The sequence below is a fragment of the Miscanthus floridulus genome, chromosome 1 (assembly GCF_019320115.1).
Source record: "Miscanthus floridulus cultivar M001 chromosome 1, ASM1932011v1, whole genome shotgun sequence".
Taxonomy (NCBI): Eukaryota; Viridiplantae; Streptophyta; class Magnoliopsida; order Poales; family Poaceae; genus Miscanthus; species Miscanthus floridulus.
In genome coordinates this window covers 136,949,846-136,961,071 of record NC_089580.1, presented here as the reverse complement: position 1 = coordinate 136,961,071, position 11,226 = coordinate 136,949,846, and positions in this window count along the sequence as shown.

Below are 11,226 nucleotides of genomic sequence, written 5' to 3'. Positions count from 1 at the left end.
GTTGAGGACCTGGCCCAGAGTGAAGGCACCAGCTGTGATGAAGAACTTGCCAAGGAAGCAAACACCGCCATCGGGGGCGGTGCCGCTTGCTCCGATGATGAGGTGGCTCCTGCCACTGTAGAGCCTGAATCGCACATGACGCTGCCCCCTACCTAGTGCACCAGCTATCGTGGGGTCAAAACCATGGCAAGCATTGTTGTTTGAGTCAGTGTCAGAGTGTGTGTCTCTGGTGGCTCAGGTGGACTCAAGAACACAAGAATCACAGAAGGACGCAATGGTTTATCCTGGTTTGGGTCGATCGGTGCCCTATGTCCAGTAGCTGATGATCCTTATACTCAAGAGCACCCAAAATTGGGGGTTATAACAGAGTGGATAGGAAGAGAGAGAGAAATTTGGAAGGGGGTTAGCTCGGTGCTAATCCTGATGTTGCCTCACTGCTAGTGGAGTCTTCCCCTCGTCGGAGAGGAGGAAGATGATGGGATCAGTGGTGGAGCTCTCAATGCCCCTCTCTGGGTCTGCTCACGGTGCTGAGCAGGAGCGGATGAATCAAGAATGGAATGATCTGTCTGGGATCATCCTCCCCCTCTAGGATCCGACCTTACCCATTATATATCGAGATAGGTCGGTAAATGGCGGTTTGGGGTTGAGCCTATGGTCTACATGCGCTAGAGTCTAGGAGGGTCTTGCAGCGACGCTCTATGGACCGTGGCGATGCTGGAGCGAAGAAGCCTTAGGCATTGTCCAGCTGGCCTATTCTAACACTAAGTGTGGCTATGTCGGCTTGGACCGTCTCTCTAGGCACACCTTTCTAGAGTCTTCTTGGTGGCAAGGGAGATCAGCTCTAGGGGCTAACGCGTGGGCTTGAAAGCCCCGAGCCCCCAGAGGCCGAGGAGAGCTTGTCTTCTTGTGTCATGCCCTGTGCGTGACCCTGTCGGGGGAGCGGCCGGCAAGGCCGCGCCCAAAGTGCTGCATTGAGGAGCCCCCAGCCTCGTTGGCTCGGGCATGTCTTCTTGTGCCCGAGCCTTGGCTAGTGACGTAGGTCGAGCAAGAGCCGAGGACCGGGCTCGGGTTTCCCGTCGATTGGGAGCCTGAGGCTCGGGCGAGCCCCCGAGTCCTGAGCAGAGGCCTTGTGTGCTCAGGCTCGGGCTAGTTCCTTAGTTTGAGGGTGCGCGTGAGCGTACCCGATGGGTATAGCCCCCGAGCCTGGGCGGTCCTGGAGGGATCACCCAAGGGGTCTCTTCGGTCGAGAACCATAGATCCCAGGCTTAACATACCCATATGTTAGGATCTCGTTAGGAGGCTGATATTTATGAATTAGAATCGAGTAGAGTTAAGCCTAGGTTCTCAAAGCGTCTTCAAAAGTCTGTATAGCTCTTGTATCCTTTCTTTTGTAAAACATTGAGTTATCAATATAATATCTTCTCTAGTTCACTTGAGCGTGTCATTGTTGTGCAACATACTTGTTATAGTTGCTTTGATATCTAGTTCGACCTTAGTTGTATAACTATAGTCTTAGCTAGTATAGTTGATCCTTCTCTAGGGTTTCCTTGTTCATATTAAATGCTCTGTTCTATGTTGCATAGGATTAGACAATATTCAATAGTGTAAACCTGGTGTAAGATCCCTGTCTACCGTATGTAATCCACCATGTTCGGGCCAGTTCTTAAAACATAGGGCTCTTTGCGACATAACCCTTCTCATCCATTTCTACTGCTAGTTTTTGTCATGCTTTGAAGTGCTATAGAAGCTTGACCATGCTTTATCTTACTCTTGGTTGTACTTCTAAGTTCGATACTTGTGTTGGTCTTCAGTAATAGAGAAGATCTTAAGAAACTTAGTACTCACTCGCTATCCTTCCAACTAGCTATCCATTTATCTTAACTAGAACATCAGGCGCGCTTTGTGCGCCCTGCCATGACTTTAATTACAAATATTAATATCCACCGCGATCAAGAGTTAAAGACATATATAACCTCATAAAGGCCCAAGGAGATGATATCATTAAGATCTAAAAACAGACACATGAATGAACTGGTATAGTTAAGAGCTCATCATATTTCCATATCTAAAAACGGACACATGAATGCTGATAGTAAGCCGTACTTTTTCAGCCAACGACATATTTTTCTCTCACAACAAATCAGCCAACAGTACTTTCAGCATGGCTTATAGCCAAGCGAACAGGGCATAGATAAAATCCGTCCTATTTCATTATCAAGATTTAAAATCAGCATAGCAAATTATACAGAGAGCCCAACCATCCGATAGCAAATTAAGAATTTAAGATCTCAAAATAAGCACAAGTAGCTCAAGCACAGCGCTGAACCGGAGCTAATACAAAACAGCAGGAACCTCAACACAAACATTTAAAAATTGCCAACGTATACAAATCAAGCTAGCCACCATACTTGGTATCAATTAAGATTACAGGATTCAAATGCATTTATTTCATGCTCTTACTGTGTTCACAAGGATACCACGCGTAGAAATGTGGCTGAAATCCACATTCACCTAAAACATGTAATAACTATGAATCCTGCATCTGGCATCATGCATCAATGACTTGGGAAAACGTCCAGATCATCTAGAGCTCCTTGGTTGTGCAAACACCCACTTGGAAATTATTCTAAAGTGCTCATAAAATGAATTTTGACAATTACATTACATAGTGTTCATCCGAAGTCTTAGTGGTTGATCACCAAAAATGTCTATCTGCTTACAATTTTCATTTCTCCTTCGTGCTGCATGCCTTAACTTACCACCAAGAATAAGATTAAGAAGAATCAGGTTCTAGTTCAGACAAAAATGTGCCAACCAGATTTAAGGAGTGGATAAGCAAAAAGTTGATATCCACGTCTATAAGGACCTAGGAAAAAAACATCACTGGAGATTCTATGTTAAATGCTTGGTGCAAAGGATTGTGTCACTTGTGGAAGAATATATATAAAACCTGGATAAATCACTTGTTCACGCCAAACTGGCTACAATGCCCAAGTCAATGCAGCAATGCAATATACTGCTCTAAAAAGCAAACTTTTCAGTTTTTGGAAATAATATGACCAGTGCATCATGTCAAACATCTCTCCACAGCACTAATGACAATTATCATGTAATACCATCGGTGTAAATAGTATAGAATTGCTTAAAGACACTTCAGGAAATGGATGTATTTAACTGTAAGAGCAGGACATGCACATGAATTCAGAAGGCATAAATAAATAAGGAATTCATTTCCATCTTTGACAAATTCAATGGGCATGCGGAAAAGATGTGATCACCTCTACTTATCTAAATGGATGGAAAGGGATACTGAAATAAGAGTATTTGAGGTCACGACTTGGTTTGGTTAATCATGTAAAATCAAAGCATACAATGCTGAGTGTGCAGTCCTTTAATCACTGTGCTCATCACATTATTTTTTAGTGACTATATGAACCAAAATCTGTGAACAATATAAAATGATATAGGTGATCACAATAAATTTAGAAAAAAAACAGCATGTCATAACTGAACATCCTTAAAAATGATCTTTCGGGTAACATAGGTGATGAAGGTACATATATTGTCTGATCAGAACTCAGATACACTCTGAACTAAAATTCATCAAATTAGATCAAGTGTAAGTCTTATCATTTGCCTGTCCGATACTCATAGTGATCTTGTTCTCTCAACCATGCAGACAACCTATCAATCATCAGTGAGGAATGTAAGTATGTAACTTGTTATCCATAGTAGTAGAGTAAACTACAATAATATTTCACTGAATAAAAGGTGGCATTGTGAAAGGAAAAATTAGCTAGCAGACATATATCATCAGTAACTACACACAGTAGCTTCTCATGAAGCAAACTGCAGACCCATTTCTTACTAATGACTTAGATGGACATGCTCGACAATAATCTAAGAGTATGGCCTCACCCGGTAAACAATACAGGCGCAAAAACATCTTCAACCATTACTGCCAATAAATAACACCAATGCTCCTAGAAGAACGCAATGTGTCGGGTCATAAACCCGGGGTCCCTAATGGGCCCGTTTCCCAGCAAAAGCTCGGCCCAGCAGACGACATTACGAACGACGCGCAACTCCTAGGTCGGCCCAGATACCTAACGACAAGCCGGAAGAGCGATCCAGTCTCCGACCGAAGGCCTGGCCAAGGAGGGGATGACGCTCGCTTCCGACTCCGACCCGTTTCTCTGACCGGAAGGCCTGGCCAAGGAGGGACGACGCTCGCTTCCGACTCCGACCCGCTTCTCCGACCGGAAGGCCTGGCCAAGGAGGAGACGACGCTCACTTCCGACTCCGACCCGCTTCTCCGACCGGGAATACACCAAACTTCTGCTTACGTGCTCTTCTCCGACCGGCGCAGTCGGAGCCAACTGGGAATGACCGGCCGGGGACGCCCGCTCGGTGAGGACCCAAGAAATCAGGCAGAGCAGATAAGGTAAGGCGCTCAAGTCAACCACAATACCGAGGACCACCCTGCACACCTGCAGGACAGTACTGTTAGGCCATGCTAGAAGGGTACTTTGCAGCCTTCCAGACATGTTGAAAGGTCCTAATGGCTAGAGGGGGTGAATAGCCTATTAAAAATTTCTACAACAACACTTAACAAACCGGTTAGGCAATTATGAGGCGAAGCAAGTGTTGCGCTAGCCTACTAAAAAGCAGCCACCTACCACAATTCTAGTTTATATAGTTTCTATCCACACAATAGCTATGACACTACACTAAGTTAGAGTGCTCTCAAAAGCTAACTAAAGAGCCACACTAACCAAACTAACAAGCTCTCACAACTAGCTACACTAAAGAGCTTGACAACTAGTTGCGTAAAGTAAAGAGAGTGAGCAAGAAGGTTATACCGCCGTGTCGAGGAAGGAGCCAATCAATCACAAGAATGAATAACAATGAGGACCAATCACTCGGAATCAAATGATTTTTTTACCGAGGTTCACTTGCTTGCTGGCAAGCTACTCCTCATTATGGTGATTCACTCACTTGGAGGTTCACGCGCTAATTGGCATCACACACGCCAAACCCTCAATAGGGTGCCGCACAACCAACACAAGATGAGGATCACACAAGCCACGAGCAATCCACTAGAGTACCTTTTGGCTCTCCGTCGAGGAACGTCAAGAACCCCTCACAATCACCACGATCAGCCAGGACAATCACCACCCTCCGCTCGACGATCCTCGTTGCTCCAAGCCATCTAGGTGGCGGCAACCACCAAGAGTAACAAGCGAATCCCGCAGTGAAACATGAACACCAAGTGCCTCTAGATGCAATCACTCAAGCAATACACTTGGATTCTCTCCCAATCTCACAAAGATGATGAATCAATGATGGAGATGAGTGGGAGGGTTTGGCTAAGCTCTAAGGTTGCTATGCCAATGCAAATGGCCAAGAGAGTGAGCTTGAGCCGGCCATGGGGCTTAAATAGAGAGCCCCCACGAATAGAGCTATTGGGTTCCTCACTGCACTAAACAACGGCCGACGGACGCTGGACCTTAGCGTCCGGTTGTGCAATGCACGCCACATGTCCCCTCTTTCAAATACTGAGCGCCTGATCCCAATGGTCAAGTGATGACCACACGCTACTACGAAGTGACGGACACTAGGACCTCAGCGTCCGGTCGTTTCCAGTAAGCATCAGAAATTTTTCATGACCGGACCTCGACCGGACTCACCCAGCGTCCGGTCACTCAGCGTCTCCTCTGTGCACTGCCACGTCAGCCGGACCGGACGCACCCTGTCAGTGTCTGGTCACCAAGTGACCCAGCGTCTAATCGAAGACCGACGCCAGCGTCTTTGCTATATCATTGATCGGACGCACCGGTCCCACTGAGACCAGCGTCAGCTACACTTACATGACCTAGGCGTGACTAACTCCTTTTCAACTCTATCTTCTTCATCTTTGCTCAAATGTGCCAACCACCAAGTGTATCACCTTGTGCACATCGTGTTAGCATATTTTCACAAACATTCTCGTAGGGGTGCGTTAGCAACTCACTAGATCCTAATGCATATGCATGAGTTAGAGCATCTAGTGGCACTTGATAACCGCATTCGATACGAGTTTCACCCTCTTAATAGTACGGCTATAGTCCTAAATGTGATCAACTTCCGAAGTGTCTCGATCACTAAAAACGAAAATGGCTCCTAGCCAGTTATACCTTTGCCTTGAAGACTTTGGGTTTTCTCTTTTTCTTTTCAAGTCCAAGCGCTTGATCATCACCAGAGGCATCACCATCATCATGTCAATCAGGTCTTCATTTGCCTTCACCACTTGGAAATGTTGCTACCTATCTCATGAGCACTTGATAACTAGGTTAGCACTTAGGGTTTCATCAATTCACCAAAACCAAACTAGAGCTTTCAATCTCCCCCTTTTTGGTAATTGATGACAACTCTTTCACAAAGATATGAATTGAAATTCAATTGAATCCATGTTGCTTGTCCAAGCATATTTACTATGTGTAAAAGGATATGGACAAGTTTCATGAACTCCATATGGTAGCAATTGTTCCCCCTACATATGTTCTAAGAGTTAGGATTGTAGCTTGCACATATGCTTAGATAGGAAATATAGGAGACAATGTCTACCAAATGATGCTAAGGTATAAAAGATGGACTTTTAAGTGATACCAATCAGAGTGCACCAATATACCATCCTTAGCACCATGATTAACTCGATACCACTTAGAAACACTTGGAAATGAAATCACTAGATAAACTTATGCATGCTAGATTTTCATTTCATCATTCAAACCTACAACTAGCATACACCACATAAGCATGGATATTGAAATTTAAAACTTGTGCCATGCAAGCAAACATATGAAATGCACATTCAAATGCACCATACAAGTTCATAAGCTTGCTCCCCCTACATGTGTGATCAAAATTTTAATTATCCCTTTCCTTGTCATATCTCCCCCTACGTCAAGTTCCCCCCTACGTCAAGTTCTCCCCCTTTGTTGTCTTTTCATTATCTTAGTACACTAATATCTTTGTTTTTCTCCCCATGTACTAATATCACTAATATCTTTGTTTTTCTCCTCCTTTGTCATTAATGACCACAAAGGTTCAAAATGTAGATAGGTTGAGATTATCAATGTCAATCAATGGGGTGAGGATCATTTTCCCAAATTTGGTCCAATCTAGAATACTTCCCAAAGATATTTAACTCAGTTTGATCCAAGGACAAGCTTCTTCACACCTCCAAATAAGGGTTATCTTGTACCATGTTGAGTTAAACACTTAGAGCTCATTTTCTAGATTAAACACTAGGTTTACAAGCCCACAAACATGTCATATGCTACCACTAGATTAAAATAAGCATAGAAGCAATAGTGATACCATACAATCATCAAATTCATTTGATTTTCATGAATGAGCCTATTAAATGTGAAAGATGTCTAGATGCACTAAACATGTCCTTAGTAAGGATGTATGCCATTATCGGTACGGGACCCACAGGATACCCCGCAAGGAAGGAAGAAGACCTAGTCCAATTAGGATTCTCCTCCTATAATCTTAGTAGTAGTATTACTCTGTAATCCTACTAGGAACTCTCATTGTAAACCGACTAGGATTCTGGCCTCCTAACTATATAAAGGAGGGCAGGGCACCTTGGATTGGGAGTTCAACAGAGCAATTGTATGACACAACACTTCATAATCAATCCAACGCAAAGGCCAACACCGACTGGACGTGGGGTTGTTACTCGATCAGCGATCGAGGGCCTGAACCAGGATAAATCGACTGTCTCTTGCGTTAACCATCGAGTTTAGCATACGCTGAAGCCCGAACATACTACCCGGGTACCCCCGTGGCAGGCTATTGGTGGTAAAACATCGACAGCTGGCGCGCCAGGTAGGGGCTTTCGGTGACTTTGCATCCGAGAGCTTGATGGACCTCGACAACATGATCTTCTCTAAGGGATCAACCTTCATCTTTGGTTCATGGATCTACAAGGCAGGCAACGACGGCAAGCTCCAAGGCCGTCTCCTTGAAGAATCAGATCATCACCAGGATCATCCTATTTCGACGATAACGATAGATCAGCTTGCTGGAAGATTCGCACAGCTCAATCCAACTCAGTTCTTGCAAGATCACGTATCCGATTCAAACTCAAGTTCTGCTTCCGAAACAAAATCTTTTTCGAGTTCTTTCGGGAGACCGAATTCTTTTCTGACAAAGCTCCGGGACATGACGTCAACCTGTCAAGAATACTACTCGGAATACACCCAGAATACTTCAAAGAAGTCAGATCTTTTACCGTTCAGACTCTACAACATGGCAACATCCTATCAGACATGGCACGAAGGATCCACTTATCCCAGGCTTAGAATGCCACTAAAAGGAGCCCAGGAAGGCCTCGTTTTAACCATAACATCTCAAGACTACATCATTCACTCGCTAGATACCGTTCCTGAGAATGACGATGCCCAACTAATCGATGACACGACAATAGCAATTCTACCTTACCAAGAAGGAGATTCCATCTATGACTTTGAGACCTCTACTGAGGTCATCAATAGCCCTGCCAGAACAGAAATCAACAACAATGATAGAACAACTCACGCTAGAGAAATACTCATGATTTGCCGTCCCCAATCACCATTGATCCCCCTAGAAGCACCTGACGTAAGATCTTCAGACGAATCCGAGTCCAATATATCACCATTCATCCAGGGATACGATGGTGAGACTGAGAGCCAGAGGCAAGCAAGAGAAAGAAAGAACAAATTGAAACAAGGACGGCAACGCCGTGCGAAGCAGCGGAAAGACACATGGATCAAATACGAATTAGACCTGGCAGAGTACAATAAAAGAAAATTAGAGCGGGAGATCGAAGAAGGACGAGCAACGAATACTCCCTACGACAAGATCCGGGAGGCACTAGAAGAACTCAGGGCGACCTCACACCCCAATGAGAAACAAGAACAGCTTCGAGATTTCCTCCGATCAACAATCTTTAAAATGAACGACGAAAAGGCAACATCTCATGAACAAGAAGACCAAAATCAAAGGAAGTCCGCTTTCGAAAGACTAGGACCAAGTGGAAGTCACTACGGAGGAAGCCATAGAAATCACAGTCAAAATAACTGAGTTGAGCAACCAAGAAAGGACAGGAGCAGAGCACCTACTCGGATGGTCACACAAAACTACTCTTACCAAGACGATAGCTGGCAAGAAGGGGGTGCAGAGTCAGAATATACAGAAGCCAGAACACACGATAGATTTCCCTGTTTTGCAAACAGACTTGCATCGATTCGACTGCCTCACAAGTTCAAGCCGTCCAACCACTCCAAATACAACGGCAAGACTGAACCAAAGCAATGGCTCAGGATCTACTCTCAATCGATTGAACTAGCCAGAGGAGACGATGACATCAAAACCTTGTTCTTTCCCATGGCCCTAGAGACCATGCCGCTTCAATGGTTTGACAAATTAAATCCTAGATCAATCAGAAATTAGGAAGACTTACAAAGAGCCTTCTACAAAAATTTCATGGGAATTATTACACATCTAATCACCCACGCAGAATTAAAAGGACTCAAGCAGAAAGGAGGTGAAAGTCTCAGAAATTACTATCGATGATTTGGCGAACTACGAGCTCAAGTACATGACATCACACAATGAGAAGTAATCGAAGCTTTCTCTCACGGAATCGTGGCTAGGTGGCAATTCCAAGACTTCTGCAAAGAAAACCCAAGAAATAACGAAGAATTCAGAAGAACAGTAGAAAAGATGATTACGGCGGAAGAAAAAACGAAAGAGAGATTCTCGGAAAGGAACAACAGAGACAACCCAGACAGGCAAAATCCTTGAAACAACAGACATCAGGAGAGAAAGTGAGGTCCAGACAACACGGTAGCAATGGCTGACAAATCAAAGAAATTCACCAAGCCCAGAAGATATGACGACATTGAGAACATGCGTTGCCCTTTGCACCCCAATGGGAGGCACACCATCGGAAATTGCTACACCTTCAATGAAAGGTACACTAGAAAAGATAGTAAGGGAAACAATAAAGAAGACAATCAGAAAAAAGGAGACAGCCATGATGATAAGGGATTCCAAAAATCCAGAGGGACAGTAGCAGTAATCTTTGCCGGGATTCCAAACTCTAGAAGCAAACATCAAGAAAAGTTAGCGCTACAAACAATTATGGCCGCAGAACTCGCTACACCAAGATATCTCAACTGGTCAGAGTACCCAATCCAATTCTCAAGAGAAGACCAGTGGACCAGCGTGGGAAACGCAGGCCATTACCCATTGGTTCTAGATCCGACCATTGCCGGCATGACTATCACAAAAGTACTAATTGACAGAGGAGCAGGACTCAACATCATCTTTTCAGAAACTCTAAGGAAGATGGGACTACAACTCACCGGGATGATCACACCAACAAGTACACCTTTTTACGGCATAGTACCCAGCAAAGCAGCAATGCCACTTGGACAAATCACTCTACCGGTTACCTTTGGGATTGCCTCAAATTACCGCACAGAGTTCATCAAATTTGAAGTCGCAGATTTTGATTCCTCATATCATGCAATTCTTGGGCGCCCAGCACTAGCAAAATTCATGGCAATACCGCATTATCCGTACCTGTTGCTTAAAATGCCAGGGCCTAACGGAGTTCTTTCTCTTCGGAGTGATTTAAAGCGCGCAGTTGACTGCGACGTACAGGTGATCCAAATTGCAGCAAAGGCACAGGCAAACGATGGGAGAAAAGAAATAGCCACTGTCGCCGCAGAAACAAGCCAAGAGGAACTAGAGATACTAGCTAAGAGACCAAGCATCCTAGCACCACCAAAAGAAGCCAACGTGAGGCAAATCGACCTAGGCACCGGTGATCCTACGAAAACAGCAACCATCAGTGCCCACCTATCGGCAAAATAGGAACTCGCGCTCACCAACTTTCTTCGGGACAACAAGGACATTTTCCCTTGGAAACCGGCCGACATGCCAGGGGTCCCAAGAGAGTTGGCTGAGCACGGAATTGATATCAATGAAGGCTCCAAGCCTGTAAAGCAATGACTACGATGATTCTCTCCAGACAAGAAGGCAGCAATTAAAAAGGAAATTACAAAACTAATGGCAGCTGGATTCATCAGGGAAATTCTCCATCCAGATTGGCTAGCAAATCTAGTTCTAGTACAGAAAAAGAACATAGACGAGTGGCGCATGTGTGTTGACTACACAGATCTC